This window comes from Canis lupus, chromosome 36 (genome assembly GCF_003254725.2).
Source record: "Canis lupus dingo isolate Sandy chromosome 36, ASM325472v2, whole genome shotgun sequence".
Taxonomy (NCBI): Eukaryota; Metazoa; Chordata; class Mammalia; order Carnivora; family Canidae; genus Canis; species Canis lupus.
Window position 1 is genome coordinate 17,150,686 of NC_064278.1, and position 21,417 is coordinate 17,172,102.

Below are 21,417 nucleotides of genomic sequence, written 5' to 3' on the forward strand. Positions count from 1 at the left end.
CAGTGGTTCTCAACATGGGGTGTCCAGACAAGCAGCATCAGCACTCCCTTGGAAACTTGTTAGAAATGCAGACTCTGAGCCTCCACCCCACACCTATTGAATCAGAAGTTCTCACAGTGGGGCCCAACATTCTGCTGCATTTTTGACAAGCCCTCCTGGTGAGTCTGACTCATAAAAAAAGTTGGGGAATTTCCGTGCTAAAGAGCAGTGTGAGCTGAACCTGGTTGCTTCATTGAGACCCCCCAAGACAGGAGCCAGTCCCAGCCTTAGGTGTGTCTATGCTCTGAGCCCCCAACCATGGGCACTCCTTGTCTGTGTCAAGGTACTTAGTAGCCTTATTCAGTTGTTTTGCTGCTAAGGTTTAGAAAATTTAGGTATCAAATCTTTAATCTTAGGAGATGATTTGCTTTTACACTCAAGTGAACTAAAATAAAATTATTCAAATAATTTACATATTCAAGAGAGGAGCTTTGGAAGGAGGCAGCGCTAAATAAGTCAGATTGTATGTAAGAAAGTGTTGAGGAGCCTTCCATTCATTTAAAATGAAGTTCTTTTTGGATTGCCATAATGTTTATTATAAGCAATTAGCCAAATTGGATTAAACTGCATTAATGTTGGACTTGACATCAGGGGCTGGAAAGGTGAATTTTAGCTCATAATGATGGCAATTTTGATAAATATTAGATTGCTACCTTATCTTGCTTCATCTTTTTGTCAAATACTGGAATCATTCAAAATTAATTTTCAGGGGCACCTGGGTGTCTCAGGTCGGTTAAATGTCTGCCTTTGGCTCAGGTCATGATCCCGGGGTCCTGGGTTCAGGCACCCACATCCCGGCTCCCTGCTCAGCGGGGTAGCCTGCTTCTTCCTCTCCCTCTGCCCACTGCTCCCCCTGCTTGTGTGTGTACTCACATGTGCACTCTCTTTCTCTCTGTCAAATAAGTAAATAAAATTAAAAAAAAAAAAAGATCATTCAGAAGGTCAAAGTTGGGCCCCAGGAAGAGCACAATCAAGTACTGAGCTCCTACCCTCAGTACTAACTAGATCTGTGCAAGAGGCAATGTGACCCTGAGCCTTGTGCTGTGCAGGGCTGTGCTCAGGCTCCTCTCCAGATGCAGGCCTCCCTTGGTGCCTGAGTTCTGGAATTACTTGCCCAACAGCCCTGAACTCATGCCTAAGGCCAACACAGGCCTCCTTCTTTGAACTGCCTTCCTGAGGTGGGCCCCAGCTCCAGCATTGTGTACCCGTAGAGCTAAGGAGTGACTATGGGACCTTTTGCTGGAGAAGGGGATCAAGCTTGGATGTATTGGCTGGGAAGGGTCCACAACCATGTGTGTAAGGAGAGAGCTGGGGGAGTTGGGGTGGGGGGATAAGCAGCCCTTTGGTTAGGGACCAGTACTCCCTGCTCTATTATGAGAAAGTTGGAGGAATTCAGTAATTCTAATATTAAAAACTGATTTCCTAAGACACTATAAAGACAGAGTATATATTCCTGTTTAACAGCTTAGTGGTTTGAATTATAATTCTAAATATTTAGATGAATATTATGTGGATTTTCATTAACATTGTTGCTCTATGCTCCTCAAATGTTAAAGGTGGGCTAGTCACCCACAGTGACTTGTGTTCCACCTGCTTATATGAAATTTGAAACTTCAATTAACATTACTGCATTCTATGAGTGCCGTCTACAAACCATGATTAATAGCATGGGAGGTTTATAGGTGAACTTGGAAAGGAGTCCTGGGGTAATGAGGAGACATCTCAACTCTTCTGTTCATAGTGAACACCTGCTTTAGGTAAGACAAAGGGAGCATACCATGGGTAGGTGGGAAAAGATGACCAAGTGGGATTTATTCCTGGACTGCAAGGGTGGTTCAATATCAGCAAATCAATGTGATACATCACATTAATAAAAGGACAAGAACCATATGATCCTCTCAATAGATGCAGAAAAAGCATTTGACAAAATATGCATCCTTTCTTGATAAAAACTCTCTGCAGTATAGGGATAGAAGGAACATACCTTAATATCATAAAAGCCACATAGGAAAAGCCCACAGCAAATGTTGTCCTCAGTGGGGAAAAGCTGAGAACTTTCTCCCTAAGGTCAGGAACTTGACAGGGATGTCCACTCTCACCAGTATTGTTCAACGTAGTACTGGAAGTCCTAGCCTCAGCAATCAGGCAACAAAAAGAATTAAAACGCATCTGAATTGGCAAAGAAGAAGTCAAACTCACTCTTCACTGATGACAAAATCAATGCAAGCAGTTGCATTGCTATACACTAACAGTGAGGCAGAAGAAAGAGAAATCAAGGAACTGAGTCCATTTACAACTGCATCAAAAACCATAAGATATGTAGTAATAAACCTAACCAAAGAAGTAAAGGATCTGTACTCTGAAAACTCTAGACACCTATGAAAGAAATTGAGTAAGACACAAATAAGTGGAAAAACATTCCATGCCCGTGGATTGGAAGAACAAATATTATTAAAATGTCTGTGTTAGGGCAGCCCTGGTGGCTCAGTGGTTTAGTGCTGCCTTTGGCCTGGGATGGGATCCTGGAGACCCAGGATTGAGTCCCATGTTGGGCTCCCTGCATGGAGCCTGCTTCTCCCTCTGCCTGTGTCTCTGCCTCTCTCTCTCTCTCTCTCTGTCTCTGCATAAATAAATAAAATCTTTTTAAAAAATGTAAAAAAAAAATGTCTATGTTACCCGAAGCAATCTACCCATTCAATGCAATTTCTATCAAAATGCCATTCGCATTTTTCACAGAACTGGAACAAACAATCCTAAAATTTGTGTGGAACCAGAAAGGACCCCGAACAGCCAAAAGAATGTTGAAAAAAGAACCAAACCTAGTAGCATCACTATCCTGGACTTCAAACTCTACTTTAAACCTGCAATCATCAAGATGGTATGGTACTGGCACAAAAACAGATACATAGATCAATGGAACAGAATAGAGAACCCAGAAATGGGCCCTCAACTCTATGGTCAACTAATCTTCCACAAAGCAGGAAAGAATATTCAATGGAAAGAAGACATGGTGTTGGGAAAATTGGACAACCATTTGCAGAAGAATGAAATGAAACTGAACCATTTTCTTATACCATACACAAAAATAAACTCAAAGTGGATGAAAGATCTAAATATGAGACAAGAATCCATCGACATCCTAGAGGAGAATGCACACAACAACCTCTTGGAATTGCCACAGCAGCTTCCTGTTAGGCATGACTCCAAAGGCAAGAGAAACAAAAGCAAAAATGAACTATTGGAACTTCATCAAGATAAAAAGCTCCTGCACAGCAAAGGAAACAGTCAATAAACCTAAAAGGCAACCTGTGGAATGGGAGAAGATATTTGCAAATGTCTTATCAGATAAAGGGCTAGTATCCAAGATCTATAAAGAACTTATCAAACTCAACACCCCAAAAACAAATAATCCAGTCAAGAAATGGGCAGAAGAGATGAACAGATATTTCTCCAAAGAAGATATACAAATGGCCAACAGACACATGAAAAAGTGCTCAACGTCACTTAGGACCAAGGAAATACAAATCAAAACCACAATGAGACATCATCTCACACTGGTCAGAATGGTTAAAATTAGTGACTCAGGAAACAACAGAGGTTGGTGAGGATGTAGAGAAGGGGAAACCCTCTCACACTGTTGGTGGGAATGCAAACTGGTGTAGTCTCTCTAGAAAACAGTATGGTAGTTCCTCAAAAAGTTAAAAAGAGTGACCCAGCAATAGCACTACTAGATATTTATTCAAAGGATACAAACAGCGATTTGAAGGGGCGCATGCATCCCAGTTTTTATAGCAATGTCCACAATAGCCAAACTATGGAAAAAGCCTAGATGTCCATTGACAGATGCATGGATAAAGGAGATGTGGTGTATATACACAATGGACTATTATTCAGCTATCAAGAAGAATGCAATCTTGCCATTTGCAATGACATGGATGGAACTAGAGGGTATTATGCTAAGCGAAATAAATCAGTCAGAAAAAGACAAATACCATATGATCTCACCCATATGTGGAATTTAAGAAACAAAACAGATGAACATAGGGGAATGGAGGGAAAAATAAAATAATATGAAAACTGGGAGTGAGGCAAACCATAAGAGACATTGAATTCCAGGAAACAAGCTGAGGGTTTCTGGAGGGGAGGTGGGTGGGGGATGATGTAACTAGGTGGTGGCATTAAGGAGGGCGCTTGATGTAACGAGCACTGGGTGTTATATGCAACTGATGAATCACTAAATTCTACCTCTAAACTAATTAAAAATATTTTAAAAAGCAAACTCTTCAATGAAGGAATTCAGCTGTAAGCTACAGGATAAACACATCCTGAACCTAAGAAGGAAAACACTTTTGGTCACATAGCCAGGGAGCAATGGTTTCATGTTCCAATGGGAAAGAAGTCAAAATCCAAAATGCTTTTGATTCATCTGTGAAGATTCACATGGGAATTTTAATAACTCTTCACTTTACTCCACAGTTGCTAATGAAATTTGCCATCAGTCAGTTTAATGCAATGCTAGCTTTAACCTTCCAGGGCCCCTGGTTTGCATCCTAGCTTTACCATTTATTCTCTGACCCTAAGCAAGTTATTTGACTTCCTTGTGCCCTTGGTTTTCTTATCTGCAAAATGGACATACTAATAATAAAACAACAGTTCTAATACTAGTACATAGTCTTGCTGTGAAGATTGCACGCAGTGGTGTACTGGAGTCAGCTCTTCTTGATGGGCTGTTAAATTTTCAGGATTTTTCCAGATCACTTGTTAAAATATTGGGTAGCTTGAAATGAGCCATTATCAGAGTATTTCTGCCATGGAGATCTGCAAATGCTGTAAATCAGGCCCTTTTCCTCCCCGAGAGGCATAGCACTGATTACATGCAATAAATATTTAAAAGGCTTAGCACTGTACACATCACAAAATAAGGCCTAAAATAAGTTAAAGATCTTTAATTGTTTACTGAATTCTTAGTATGTCTGTACATCTATTGTAGGTGCTATATAATGTACTACTAGAAGAAGCTAGGCTGTGCACAGATGCTAAGAGACAGCAGTTTCTACTATGTCAGAGGACAGAGTGAGGAGAGCATTTGTCATTGTAGTCATCAAGACTGGAGTGGTGGTTCCTACAACCACCACATTCTTTCGGACCCTTTATTAATCTTTATTTCTCCCAGATTTTGCACAATACCTGGCAGAAGGATGTTTATTGCCTAAGTGACTGAATAAATCAGTTTGGTTATACAGTCGTAAAATAATGTGTATAATTAATCACATTTTAAAAAGATCTTTAAAGGATTTAACTGACTCGTTGATGAATCAGGCTATTGTGGGTAAACTTGGCCAAAATACCCAGTATTATCCTTTCCTTTTTCTCTAAATGTGTATTTTTTAATAATGAAGCAAAGAAAGCTTATTTTAAAATACAAAATAAAATAGCATAATTGCACAGTGTCTACTGCCTCAACTGGATTTTTATAATTTATTGCAGGGTTTGCCATAGATACATAATAATGTACACAGTTGATAAATTAAAACATAACAGGAATGTTATATGTCTTATATATGTCTGTCTGAAAGTGATTCTCATTGTACAAAAAGTTTAAATGACAACTTAATTCTCACATACACTACGTTTTTGTTTTTTTCAGCATTGTTTCTTCTGTGAGAAGGATACTGAAAATCAAGAGAAAAAAGGAAGTGGTGTTCTGTGTTGGAATGTGTGTATCCCTCTTTGCAAACAAGAATCCACTTTTTCCTCTCTAATTTGACAACTTTAGGAGCTAGTCATAAGTTTGGAACAATTTGGATGACACCCAAGAAAAATATAGCACTGGATTACGAGAATCTTTGTGGTAAACACATTCCAGGAAAAAAAATACAAAAAAAAAAAAAAAAAGTCAGCTGAGAGTAGTTGCTTCAGGTAAGGGTTAGACCAAAAGGATGAACTGTGTTTGCCTGTCTGTGATTTTTTTTTAAATATTTTATTTATTTATTCATGGGGGGGGGGGGCGCTCTGTGCAGGGAGCCTGACATGGGACCTGATCCCAGGTCTCTAGGATCATACCCTGGGCTGAAAGCAGCGCTAAACCGCTGGGCCACCAAGGCTGCCCCGTCTGTGATTTTTACCAACTATAACATAGTATATTTTCAGGGCTTCTCATATTTCAGTGTACATAAGAATTTCTTGAAGAGCTCACTAAAATGCTGATGCCTAGGCTCCACTCCCAGATATTCTGCTTCCTTAAGTCTGGGAGGGACCTAAGAACTTTTTAAAAGATTTATTTATTTGAGAGAGAAAGAGAGAGTATGTAAGTTGGGGGAGGGGCCGCAGGGGAGAGGGAGAGAGAGAATCTTCAAGCAGACTCCCTGCTGAGCATGGAGCCCATGTAGGGCTTGATCCCAGGACCCTGACATCATGACCTGAGCCAAAATCAAGACTTTGGACACTTAACTGACTGAGCTACTCAGGCATCCCCGAGAACTTTGATTTTTAACATGCTCCCAGGTGATGCCAAGGCTGCTGGCCTTCTAAACTTTGAGTAGTGTGGCTAGAGGCCAATAAGAAATATACTCCTATAATCTATGGAATAGGGCAGTGGCTTCCAAATACAGTTAGCTTTGTAATCATCACTTGATGAAATTTTTACAAAATCCAGGCAGAATCCAAACATGAGACCTGCCAAATCAGAATCTCAAGAGGTGGGCCCAAACAATATGATGAATCTGAGATACTGTGATAGTGAGGGTCTCCTGTGCACCTCCTCTTGGGAGGCCAGTTTGTTGGTCAGGACAGATGACACTTAATAACTACCACATTTTGAAGCACATGCTGAAAAGAGACAGACCACATAATTCAAGTTAGAAACTGCTTGGGACACTTGGATGGCTCAGTGGTTGAGCATCTGCCTTCGGCTTAGGGCATGATCCCAGGGTCCTGGGATCGAGTCCAGCATCGGGCTCTCTGCAACAAGCCTGCTTCTCCCTCTACCTGTCTCTCTCTCTGTGTCTCTCATGAATAAATAAATAAAATCTTAAATAAAAAAACAAACACAAGGGGATCCCTGGGTGGCTCAGCGGTTTAGTCCCTGCCTTCGGTCCAGGGTGTGATCCTGGAGTTCCGGGATTGAGTCCCACATCGGGCTCCCTGCGTGGAGCCTGCTTCTCCCTCTGCCTGTGTCTCTGCCTCTCTCTCTCAGTCTGTGTCTCTCATGAATAAATAAATAAAATATTAAAAAAAAAACACAAATTGCTCAAAATGGAAGCATGTCAGAAGGGCACAGAAGCAAATCAATGGCAAAAGGAGTACTAATTTGAGCAAGAAGATGAGTTACAGTATTTCATTATAACCCTTAGAAAAAAGTTAAATATCTATGAGCCCATATATACATAAATTATTGAATGAATAAATAAGAGATACTTTAAAGAAAAATCCTAATTAATAAATGTAAAAGAAATGAAGGAAATAGAAAATCATGTTGTCTATGTTGTAATGTTATAAAACACTACAGTGACAATTGTTGCAAGCAAGATTCTCTGATGGATGTTAAAATTGGTGGATGAAAATTTGATGAGAAACAAGATATTTGCATAGCCTCAAGTATTTCTCCACAGATATTTATTAGTTTCCAAGGAAATACAGTAAGTTTATAGTGGAGAAACCCATGAGACACTTCCCTAACCAAGTATCAAGGTGAATATCATCAGTAATAGGATATCATCACATACCCCCTGATTTTATGCACTGAGGACAAAACACTTCTCTAGTATTTGTGCCAAAAATGATTTACTTCAATCTAATTATAAGAAAATATCAGACAGACCCAAAATGAGGTTAGCTATAAAATAACTGACCAGGACCTCAAAAGTTTCAAGGTCATTGGGCATCTGAGTGGCTCAGTCACTTGAGTGTCGTGATTCTTGATTTCGGTTTAGGTCACTACCTCAGGGTCATGGGATCGAGCCCTGGATCAGCTCCATGCTCAATGGGGAGTCTGTTGGAGATTCCTCCCCTCTGTCCCTCTCACCACTCATGCTTTCTCTCTCTTTCTCTTTCTCAAAGTAAACAAATCTTTAAAAAAAAAGTGTCAAAGTCATGAAAGACAAGTAAAGATTGAGGAACTATCACAGATTGGAGAAGACTAGAAAGAAATGAAAACCACACACAATATGGGATGCTGGATTGGATCCTGGACCAGAAAAAGGACATTATGAGGACCTACCAAAATTCAAGTAATAGTCTCTAGTTAAGTTCATAGTACTGTAACAATGTTAATCTTCTGGTATTGATCATTGTACCATATAAGACGTTAACATTAAGGCAAGGTTGGTTAAGGTATATATGGTAACTCTCTGCACTACTTTTGTTACTTTTATTTCAGTGTAAAATTATTTTGAAATAAAATTTTAAAACTTCAATGTGCTCTTCCTTGTGAAAATCCATCACTTAATCAACTCTGCTGCTTGCCTCCCCGATCTATGGATAAACTATAGGAATAGTTTCACTTGGGTAGTAATCTAACAAGGAGCAGAGAAGGCTTTACAAACAAGAGTCCAGTGCCCTTCCAGAGATAGGGGTTTTGTCACTACAGTCAGTCAGCCCCTCACTATGAGTTGCTACCCCATAGACTAAAGAAGTGTGGGAGCCTCCAAGGGCTCCTGTCAGAATTTCCGGGACTTTGGACCATATGTTGAATTCTTTAGCCCCTTGACCATACTTTGGGGCACCACTGCCACCCAGCCTACAACCCCCCACCCCGCCCCAGCAGATATCCACAGCCTGGGCCTCTCTGCTTTAAGGAGATAACCTGTCCTCGGTAGCAGCTTTAATATTCTATTTCTTTAGATGGTGTTTTATTAAATGCAAAGCTCCTTAGGCAGCAGTGTTCACATTTTTCCCATGTCAATCTTTTGTCATACATCCAATCATTAAAAGCCAAGCTGATTCAATTCCAGTGGTTTCCTTTTGGTTGCTCTTTGCTATTCTCACTCATAGGAAAAACTCATTTCACTCCATTGTATTTCTCATTTGCACAGAGAAGTTTATATTTTGTTTTACTTAACTTGTTTTTCATATAAGAAGGTGAAAAGATGCTCATCTGTGTTTTCCAAGATAGGGGATCATTTCCTGATCTTTCTGGGAAGTGGTATAATGGGGAAATTAGTGGAGGTTGTGGAGATAGATTTTGATTTCTGGGTATGACATTTACTAATAGGCTGATCTTACACAGGTCTCTTCATTTCTGAGTCTAAATGTCCTCAATGACAGAAAAAGACAAGTAATACATGTAAACTTTTTGAATTATTATGAGAATTACATGAAATAATGTATGTGTAGAATTAAAAATTAGTCTCTTATTTAGTAGATATAAAAACAATCTAAGCTTCTTTTTTTGGCTGGACTTAGGGAATAAGGGAGCATCTAAAGATAAGGAATCTCAGTGAGAATGAAAGCTGTCTCTGGACCAATTGTGTTTTATTTGTACAAACAATCTGCTGTCAGTGGCCTTACTCTGAGCCAAAAAGGAAACAAAAAAAAACAAAAAAAAGAAACAAGAGCCAGGTTTCAATCAGGATGAATTTAATTATGCTTTGTTTTATATTCCAAATGACTAACTTCCTCTTGGTGTTAATTTGCTTTACTAAGACTATCTTTAAATTTCTGTTGAGGAACCTTTAACTTCTACCTTGAGAGGATTGCTGAAAATCACTAAATACATCTTTGGTAGGAAATAGTGGAGCTCCTGAGATTTATGTCTGATTCTTCCCTTTAGTTGTAAATTTCATCACAAAATTAAAATTACGGGGTGGGTTTTGTTTGTACATTTTTGTTTGTACTCCTTGTATGTTGAAAAGCTATGAGTGGGAAAAAATTGAATCTGTCTTCCTTCCAGTAGCTATAGAGTTTGGAGTAAAGAAGTAACTCTAGCTTGCTTTTGACACAAATTCAGTGTGAAGCTTGGTGTCTTTATGATATACAAACACTTTAAACATAGTAGGTATTCAATAAATGAATAAATGTTAGTTTTCTTTCTCTGTACCTTTATAGTTTGTGCCTAAACATCACCTTGCTTTTATTAGGAATTTTAATCCACTTCAGATTGTTTTTATCCTTCTCTTTTTGGGGCTTGACATTGTCCTTTGGTACAATTAGGCAGCTTTATTTTAGAACAGTGGCTTTCAGAATTTCTAAGTTTTTTTTTAACTAAAAAAATTTTTTTAACTAAAACCCTTTGTTGAGCCTCCATCTGATAGAGGTAGAATTATATACTTTTAAAAAACCTAACAAGCACTTCCTATAGTGCCTAGACTACTCAAAATACCTGCATAATTAATCACTTTGGTGTAAGTTACTGAAAACTTTTTTTAAAGAGCAACACTTTTTCAGGAAAGGGGATATATTCAAACTATCATCAATCATAAACTCCTTAGTAGAATTAGCCAGCTACATTATTCGTGAGTCTAATAACTTCCTCCATCTAGCAGGAATATGAAGGAATGAGATACAGGGATGTGGACATTTTGATCCTACATACAATTTCTACTTATTGTGGAATCTGGTAACCATTCCAGGCAACTGGAGAAAATAATGGAACCTAGAAGTGAGGGAAGAGGTCCCGTGGGTTTGAGAGAGGCCAGAATTGCTTAGTAGTGCTTTATCAGATTGATAGGAATTAATAGGAGTGATTTTTGATTGACATGTCAATGTACTCATCAAATTCATAACAGTTGAGTAGATGGCCATACAGGCTGGTGATGGGTTAGGGCCAAAATGGATAGATGTTTTTATTTATTTATTTTTTAAGATTTTATTTTTTTGTTTGAGAGAGAGAAGGCAAGCTTGAGAAGGGGGAGGGGGGTAGATGGAGAGAATCTCAAGTAGGCTCTGCACTGAGCCCCAAGCCCGATGCAGGCCTCCATCTCACAACACTGAGATCATGACTTGAGCCAAAATCAAGAGTCAGATGCTTAACTGACTGAGCCACCTAGGTGCCGCTGGATGGATGGTTTTTGACACTAAAGTAATAGATCATTAAAGAAAGGTGATGATGATAGGTTGGTGAGAGTGGGAGTTGGAGCAGAAAGAGAATAGGTATACTTTTTTCTGAGTGGAGAATTAATCCTTAAGTCATACCTAGGGTATGGTTTAATTAAAATTTAATTAGTTGAGAAAACAATACTAACAAGAAACACAGTGTCATGCTTTTAAGGTCTAGGTTTGACCCTGGCTCTACTGTTAATTTTTAGGGCAAGCAAAGTGCTTTTACTTTCACATAAGTTTTCTTCAACTCCAGAATAGAAATTGTAATGCCTACCCCATTTCCTTCATAGGGTGTAAGTCACAATGAAATAATTAATGTGAAAGTGCTTTATAAAATGCCATGAGGCTTCACAATTCTATAGATTTTGATAATTTCTATACTTATCCCTAACATGAGTCTTTTTTCTTTAAAAGCAAAAGCTAAATAAACAAAAACAACATCCATGCAATATAGAATTATCCCTGCTAAGAGAAAGGGCCTTACTATGGTTCTTAAAAAAAAAAAAAAAAGACAATATACCATTAACACCCATTTTATGCATTTTTTCTTGATTCTATATTTATAGAAATAAACCTAATAATTTCAATCATGTTAGTTATACATACTTAAATGGTTTATAACTGGAATGGTGTTTTGTAACTTAAGTAATGGGAAAAGAGCTATCTGTATTGAGAAGATTATAAACCAAGAGTTCTGGTGCTCCTAAGGTAGTGATTTAAAATTTCTTTAGAGTTCTGCTGGAAATACAAATAATATTAGCCTGACTGGTTGCCAATCAATGAAACAATCTTCACTGGGGTTGGTTGACATCTGCCTGCACCCTGCAGAGCAACCATCCAATGAAGCCACAATTTCCTATGAGATAGGAGTAAGATGAGAAACTAAAATAATTATTAAAGCAACATCTTAGATACACTAATACCCATGTTTTTGTCTGCAGCTAAGCAGCAAGAGTAGGCTACTTGAGTTCAATTAAGTTGTGAGCTCATTAAATTGTGAAGGTGTATACATTTTATTTAGTTAGAGAAAAATAATAATCACAGAACTGAATCACAAGGTTGATGACTCAGATAATTATTGTTTTGATGTTCTAGGAAGTACAGATATAAGGGGCATATCTGGAGCCTAATAAAGGTATGACCTTGAAGATTTCTTTGAGTCTCTTAAATGTATTTGTTGCCAAAAATGTGGAGAGACCAATAGCTCAGGGTGTTGGGATTTTCCTAATTGCTCTAGCGGCAGTTGGATTGAAGTTATTATTGATGCTTAGGAGACTCCGTCTAGAGTCAATCATGCTAGCCATGATTCATCTTTGGGAAGTAATTCTATAGGACGCTGCAAATCCAAAAGGCAGAAGTAGAGAAAATTCTGCCTGGAATGTCCCTTGAACTTCCCAGAGTCAGTTCTCTTGAATAGGCTCCTGATTTCTGAACACAAGTAAGATGATTTTTACCTAAAGTTTATGATTCAGATACTCTCAAGAGCAGCTGCATAGATTTTTTTTACTCTGGTCAAAGCATGATTTTATTGGATAACACAATGCAGGAAGCAAAAAGCCTAGGGTCAATTCCTAGTTTTGCCACTGGTTAACTGGATGGTCATTGGTTGCATCTAATATTTTATTGAAAGACTCTATCATATTCATTAAACCTTATTTACTGAGGGCTCACAAGGCAGACAGCCTAATACCAGAAACTATATTAGTACCTGAAGGTATGTAGATTTTAGTTTAGATACTTGATAGAGAGCACTACAGAATATAAAGTTACAACATGAATGAGCTCACATCTACCAATAAAAAGAAACTGCAGTAACTGCAAAAATGCATATAATATACATAATGTATATAATAACAATGTTTTCTCATGTCTGTTTTTAAATCTTTACATCTGGGGCCTTGCTGATCCTGAACATAGCAAACAGCTCCCCTTTCATGTGCCACCATCCAATGCAGAGCCCTCCAATCCTTTTTAAGCTCTTTCACTGCAGGCCACTATTTCCCTAATCACTCTTGCCCTAATCACTCTAAGGCCAGCAATCAGACAACTTGGGACAGTCTCCATGCCCTAGAGCCTACTGAAATTATTCAAGCTAGCAGATCTTAAACCCGCTTACCCTGATCTCTTCCATTTCTTCCTACAGAAACCACAATAAAGGCCCATGCTATATTTTCCCCATTTTCTCTGCCTCCTGACCAATCTTGGTCCTTCCTCATGTGGCCCTGCACGGTGTACTGTGCCTCCAGTTTATATGTGGGTATAAAAATATGAGTCTTTTCTGCATCTCTATGTCTTACCATATGTGATGAAAACAAAACCTGGGTAAACTTTTACAACAATGTATTACTCAAAAATGGAGAAAGAAGGTATAAAATACTTAGATAGTTCAAGATGATATAGTCCATTTGAAAACTATTCCCTACTTCAAAGCTTATTGATTAAATCCTTCATTCAAAAATAATGATTGAGGGACACCTGGGTGGCTCAGCGGTTGAGCATCTGCCTTTGGCTCAGGTTATGATCCCAGGGTCCTGAGATCGAGTTCTGCATCGGTGTCCCTGCAGAGAGCCTGCTTCTCCCTTTGCCTGTGTCTCTGCCTCTTTCTCCGTGTCTTATGAATAAATAAATAAAAATCTTAAAAAAATAATGATTGAGCACTCCCTATGGATAAGGAGTTGTTTTAGGAAATGTAAATCTACTTTGTTATAACAGAAATAAAAGAAAGAAACTATTATATATCACAAGCATTTTTCTATTTGATTTTCAATTTTGATTTGACATTTTCTCTAGGTTTTCCTATTTGAAGCCCTCTCTACCTGCTTTTTCTTTCTGCTCCCCTACTTCCTGTTTTCCCATGTTAGCACTTCCCTGCTTATCTTCCTCCTCCCCCTAGCAAGTGTATATCACACCATGGTGCACCTACTCCCACACCTGGCATGCTCACGCCACACTCACACACCTCTCATTGGTACGTTACAACCCACCCGACACCTGGTTAAGCAAGTTTTGTATTTCAGGTCATGAACTATGAATAAATAAGTTAATAAGAAACTTGGTTAGTTACTTGTTTTTATGGGCGTTTAACCCTTGCTTATTTATAACCGATCGGTGGGATTGTTGTCAAAGGGGAGTATAAAACAAAGTTCACAGGTGAGACTGAAGAAACATACCTGTGGGAATGTTTATTATCTTTTCTAAACTCTTCGGAGAGTGTAAATCTTTAGTCTCTTAACATATAACTGATGCACAAAGGAAGCATATGCAGCAGGTTATTGTGGTCCTTGGCATGGTGAGCTATGAAAGTGATCATGTCTGCATCCCTCCTGAAAAAGAAGAAACGCCTTAATAAATTGAGGTATCAGCCAAGGTATATAGCTCTGAACAGAGACTTGACAAAATAGTGCCTTAATTGAGAAAGGAGCTTAAATTTCTTACATAACCAGAAATCTGGGGATAGGCAATCCAGGGCTCATGTAGCTCCTCAAATACTCAGGCTTCCTCTATTTTTCTGTTCCATTACCCTTAGCTTTTGGCTTTTATCTTTATGGTCTTAAGATAGCTGCTGCTACTCCAGACAAAAAGGGAAAAGGTCAGAAGGCATTTCAGCTGAGTCTAACCATTTCTATCAAGGTGCAGAATTTCCTGCAAAACCCATTCAGTAGATTTCTGCTTTTGTCTCTTTGACTACATTGTCACCTGGCCACAGGGGCCTAAAAATTAAATAAAACACACAAATACCCAACAACAACAACACAATTATGTTGTTGCCTAAAAATTAAATAAAACACACAAATATCCAACAACAACAACAACACAATTATGTCTTTACTCCCTCCATTGCAAATCAAGTTTTTGGTAGCAGAGAAGAACAAGAGAAAATGGAAACCGGTAGGCCACTCTCAGTGTCTGCTGCATTTTTTTAACAAAATGAAGTTGATGGACCTCTTGGTAGGTTCAGACAATGCTAGCAGTATCACCATCCCCCTCATATATCCTCCTCAAACAGTACAAACAGGAGAAAGGAAAAGTAAATTTATATGCAATCACATTTCAGCACAACCTGGAGATAGAGAATATCCAAACTTCAAATAAGTGTAATTAAAAAAAGAATAATCAAACCCCAGAATGCAGCTTCCCACACTCCCACCACAACCTTACGGCTACAAGGCTCTCGAGTGAGCAAGAGCAGACCCAGAACTGCAGGGAAGACAAAATAGGGGAGCTAGTAAAGGATCCTAAGTTTGAAATTATTTTACCACCAGAAAGACAAAGTCCATTCTAAGCCTGAAAATACTAAAAAAGCATCCAGGCATGAGCATGGTACAAAAAACTTCTTCCTTCATGACAGCCATTTCTGCTTCTGTGTGTCTTGCTAATCCTAATTAAAACAAATGCCTGGTGCCCTTCTGTAACAATACACAATTCAAAAATGGAGAAATTGGGGAAGGAAGTTTGAACTTTGGTTATTTAAAGGGACAGGCAGGATTTTGAATGGCAACCTTTGAAACTCATAGCTCTGGGAGGGAAAAAAAGAAATATGAAAAGGGAAGGGAGAAATACTCTTCGACAAGTAGAAAAGGGAATAGAGACAAAAAGGGAGGGGATAAGAAAAAAAGGAAATCTTATGTTTCTACAAGATAAAGAAGCAGCATAAAAGCAAAGGACTCATGGCCCTCCTTACTCCATAAAAACACACCCCCAAAAAACTGCCAAAGTACCTGAACTTTGTTATACCAATATGAAATGCTGCCATAAACCAAGAATCTCAAAAACATCCCAATACCATAAATATGAACAACTGGAAAGTAAAATCCATATAGAGATACAGTGAAAACAAGGAAATGAAATGTCATGCCTATCAACTGAGGCAAATTCTCCTCTGATAAAACAATCAAAAATGAGAAGGAAACTGTAAAGAAGAAAACTGTAAGTTCACACATCAAGCAGACTTATGTATTCTCATAAATTAGAAGTAAAATTAGAAGTACAAAAATTAAAAATAAAATAGACAACATAGAGATAAATGAAAAGGGTTGATTGCACTCAGAAAAAAAAAAAAAAAACAGAAGAAAAAGGCAAAATTGTCTCACAAGTAAAGAAAAACTTACAAGTTGCCCAAGGGAAAATAAACTCAGAAATTTAATAAGGAATATTGAGAGAGGTGAGAAAACATTAGAGAGAATGAAAATGGCCTAAATAAAGTAGTAAAAAGGACTAGAGGGAGAGTGGCCGACTTGGAAGACAGGCAAAAGGGAATGGTCTTCATGTTAACAGAGCCCCTGAAGACAAAAACAATAAAGCAGAGCTAATATTTTAATTTTTTTTTGAGAGAGCACACAAGCAAGGGAGCGGAGAATGGGGTAGAGGGAGAGGGAGAAAGACAATCCCAAGCAGACTCCCCATGGAGCACATGAGGCTCAATCTCATGACCCTGAGGTCATGACTTGAGCTGAAATCAAGAGTTGGACGATTAACTGACTGAGACATCCAAGTGCCCCAACAGAACTAATATTTTAAACTATAATCCAAGATAACTTTACAGAATAAAAAAAGACTATATCTATACATTCAGAGTTCACTGGGTACCAAGAAAATCTAATCCAAAATAATTAAACTCTTAAGACATATTTTTAAGCATTTAAAATCTTAAGAATCCAAAACTCATTAGATTTCAAAAACAAGTATAAATCCTCAAGGTCTCCAGGCAGAAATATCAAATTACTTACAGTGACAGAAGAATTAGACTGGGCATCAGACCTTTTAAAACCAACATATAAAGCTAGGCAACAACAGAGCAATATTTTTAAAAAGCTTAGTGAAAGGAATTGTGAAGCAAGTATTTTATATCCAGCCAACCTGTCCTTCAAATATCAAGCATATAGAAAAATCAATTTACAGAATTTAGGAAATGATGTGTCCTTTTTTTAAGCCTTTTTTTGGGGGGAGAATTTACTAGAGGATAAATTTCATGAAATCAAATCATGACTAGAAAAATTTCAGCCAAAGGACTGATGGTGAACATTTAAAAATATATAAATGCTCATGTAAGACTCAAACAACAGTGGGGAAGAGAGTAGACAGCAAATATGCAAAAGTTACACACTGTCACAAAATAGTAAAATTGTTTCAAAATGAAAAAGTTAGGAACTAAAATTCATGACTCCTTTAAATCTGACATTAGTGAAAATTAAATTAACTTTATGGGACGCTGGCAATAGTAATATTTCAGAATGTAATGGTGTATGGCTCTGGAAATGAAAAACCAAAAAGAGAATCATGGGGAGTATAACCAGAAGAACTGCTCTAAAGAGGAATCTAATAACAATGACACAAAGTGGAAATAGAGGCCATAGGAGCTGGCTCTGAATGCAATCTCCTAGAGTGACTCTAGCCACGTGGTTTATCTGCCACATGTCAGCCATCGGAGCCTCATCAATGCTGGCCCTAGGCCAAAGACGGTCATCAAAGAAGACCATCTTTGACACCATCTAAATATGGTGTATATCTTCATTCCTCCACTACCTGTTCCAACCTGCCCACCTACTCACCCCTCCCCCTGACACCATATTTCTCCAGGAGACTTCACCTTAAGATATAGATCAAGAACATAGCCTAAAGAAATAGCCAAAATTTAGTGTGGTGCTTGAGAGATTGGTATTACATTTTTACTTTGTCTTTACTTTCTAGGTATATATATGAACCCTAGGGTATGTGTGTACATTTTTTGTTTGTCTGAATGTGCTGAAGACACTTCCACTGGCCTTATTTCCTAGGTAAGTCACAGTGAGTGAGTCACAGATTGTGGGCATCCACTATTAACTATTCCAGCAATGACTACAAGTACCATCAGCAAAATTTCAGGTTTTATATTCAGAAAAAAAAATCACTGTTCTTAAATACAGGATGGCAGGAGGATGGCAATTTTGCAATTTTGCAGGAGGATGGCAATTTTGCAATTTTGCACTGATATGGTCTATTTGCTAATATTATATACTATGTTATTAGCCACTTGGAACTTATGGGTAATCTATTATTTCTTATTCTGTTTTTAGACATAATTTTTAAGTTCCTCATTTTTTCACTCTTGCTTATATTCCAAAACTATTGGCACAAACTCTATTTTTCTAATTTTTATGGTTCAAATTCATGGGGCAGTGTTTCCTTCAGTTTCTCTCATCAAGCAAAGTATAAAAAGCAAAAAGTATCCCAAAGGCCACAGGATTCTTCACATTCGGTTCACCCTTTGAGCTTTGCACTATTATTTTTCTAGATCAACTGCTTTAAAGCCTAAAGATAGACTTAGATTTTTAAAAATTAATTTGTAATTTTAAACACAAATTGCCATGTCCTAAAATTTTCATGTTGATAGGCAAAAACTATACTCAATACAGTATAATCAAAGACCAGTATAATCTAGGATTGCTCAATCCTAATAGGGACTACCTACAAAATTAATGGCAATTGTAATTTAGAATTTCAAAACTCTCACTTTCCACTTCAATGTAATGATTCAATGTGGATACATTATTCTCCCTTGGGACATTGATTTTTAGATGTTGTACATATAGATATCTGCACATTTTAGTGATTGGAGTACCTTAAGTATTTTGACTAGGGAGCCATGAAATAGGGAGATGTGGAAAATAGTTTTGGTTTTCTTACTTTGCAGCTTTTTATCACTGTCAACAACTTCTTTAATGCCCAAAGGACTCCTGTGTGAGGAAAGGAATGCTCACCATTTGTACTTTGTCTAAAGTCCAATTTATAAATATTTAGGCAATATAGCTCCAAATATTCACACATTACTAAAAAACTTATAAATTAAAATTTCATATATTTAACAAACTAAATTTCTATATGTACATATTGATGCTAAACTTAAAATTTTTTTCCTAACTGAAGCCACAAATCTAATATATTAGATGTTCTTAAATGTTCTAAACCCATTGAAAAACAGAGAAACAGAAATAATATTACAATAATTACAACACTGATCAGTACACTTTGTTACAAAAGTATTTGTATAGTGTATTTAGATTTAATTGTCTTTATTTATATTCTCATTCTTTTACAAGTTTACCTCTCAAAATCTCTAATGTTATGGAAAAGGTTAATAATCTATGATTCAGAGCTTGAGATAAAAGACAATGTGTGCATGCCAGGGTGACTTATTTGAGTTCACCATCCAATTGGATAAGCTTTTTTAAACAGTTAGACTTTATTTATTGCTTCAGGAGCTACAAATTGCTGAAATTATTGACTTTGATCCATTAAATGTGTTTGGAATTTTTTATGATCTAATCTTTTTCCCTAAGTGGCTCATCTTCACAGTATAGATAATAAAAAACTACTTTCCCACTCTGTTTCAGTGTCTTTTTAAAAAAATACAGCTTTATATATCTTTTTTGCAATTGTTATTCTGAGTTTCCTTTCTTTATCGTATAACGTAAGAGAAGTTTACTTTGCAACTACTCACTTTTTAAAAAGATTTTATTTATTCATGACAGAGAGAAAGAGAGAGAAGCAGAGACGCAGGCAGAGGGAGAAGCAGGCTCCAGGTAGGGAGCCCGATGTGGGACTCGATCCCCGGTCTCCAGGATCAGGCCCTGGGCTGAAGGCGGCGCTAAACCACTGAGCCACCCGGGCTGCCCTGCAACTACTCATTTTGAGTCATCTTGATCTTCCTCAGTTAAATCATTAGCCTTTGGGTAACTTTGTTTTCTTTCTCACCAACTGTTGAGACACTGAATATTTTTTCATCTTCACATTTATATTTATATAAATATATAAATATATGTATACATGTACATAAAATATGTTTATATAATATGTATATACAAATATTAGAAATAATTATAATCACAAATAATTGATATTTGAATGATATAAATATATAGTTGTTAAATAATTGTCATGATAAAGTTTCTGCTCTTTAGGAATTTTCAAACTAAAACAACTAAAATAGATTGGAATATACCTATAAGAAAATGCCTTTGATTTTTTCAAACTCTAAACATTTTAGGCCCCAGTTGCTTTCCTCAGAGAATAATAATACTCGTTTCAACTATTTTGGGGGCTCATCATAAAAATAACTTGAATTCATGACTGTTAAGATCCTTTTTTAGACTACTGTCTACATTATTATATTTGATATAAAGCCTATTCTTGATATAGTGCATACTGATAATATAATTAAACCACACATCGGGACACAATGAATAGTAAGAGGGTATGTACATCCCTATTTGTCTACATGTCTAACATGACTACAGATGGAAAAGAGAAGAGTTATAGAAGAAAATTCTACTGTCACCCTTAGGATATCCCCAGATATCCCCAGATAAGATATAAGGAAAGTGAAGACAAGTAACATGGTAAAAACTTAAATACATTTAAGAGAAGGGAAAAAAGTTAAATGTAAACCTTGAGAAATGTGGATTCTCAATGAATGATTATTTTATGAATGAACAAATTGACCGGATAGGGTAGCAGAGTTAATAGCTTTTTTTTTTTGTAAATTTATTTTTTATTGGTGTTCAATTTGCCAACATAAAGAATAACACACCCAATAGTTTTTTTTTTCTTTTACCATTTCTATAGAAAACTTTAAGGAATAGGATGACCACAATGAGTTGGTTGAGATAGGAGTATTGATAAAAAGAGCTTACTTGCTTTTGATAGAGATGAAAAATATTCTTGGAATGCAAGTAGGTCTGCAGAGAGGAAGACTAATGTGGCTTGTTCCCAGAAGTACTGATTTTATATTCTTTATCTCTGAATCAGTTGAGATTTTCATTTCAGACATTCATCTCCCTTTTCAAGCTGTTTAAAGTTTAAAATTAGCATCATTACATCAGAACAAAATCTCTTGCTAAGTCATAGCTCAACTTTATGTGTTCAGTGGATTTTTTTTTTTTAGTCCATGAATCACCAAATAGTGTTGGTAGATGACATACCTACTTTCCTAAACTCCTTGCCAAGTAAATTTGATTTTGATTTAAATGTTTGTTCTTGTCAGTTCTAATTTCAAGCATATTTCCACAACTATCAGGATTTATAGTTTTGTTTTATTTATTTTTGGATATGTAGTTTTAGATCATGATAAAAAAGATGAATCTCCCTATCTTTTTCTTTTGTCCCAATGTGTTAAATTGTGCCATTTTTGGAAAGTGTAGCAAGTAGCATATATACTTCCTTGGGAAGAAACAAAAAATTCTGAGATTTTATTAATTAGGGTACTAGTAGGCTATGCTTCTTCATGTATTTCACTTAAAAAAAAAAAGATTTTAATTTATTTATTTGTGAGACACACACACACACAGAGGGAGAGAGAGAGAGGCA

General features: G+C 37.1%; 1 long non-coding RNA gene across 1 annotated transcript in view; it reads right to left on the reverse strand.

Annotated features, from left to right (window-relative positions):
* Positions 1–14,243: 14,243 nt before the first annotated feature.
* The window catches only part of LOC112668103 (uncharacterized), a 61,688-nt gene continuing 54,514 nt past the window's right edge, over positions 14,244–21,417 (reverse strand). Inside the window, exons 7-8 of the long non-coding RNA XR_007408599.1 lie at positions 20,745–20,898; positions 14,244–14,399 (exon numbers count right to left, since the gene is read on the reverse strand). This is a non-coding gene — a long non-coding RNA (uncharacterized LOC112668103). The remainder of the gene's footprint in view (positions 14,400–20,744; positions 20,899–21,417) is intronic.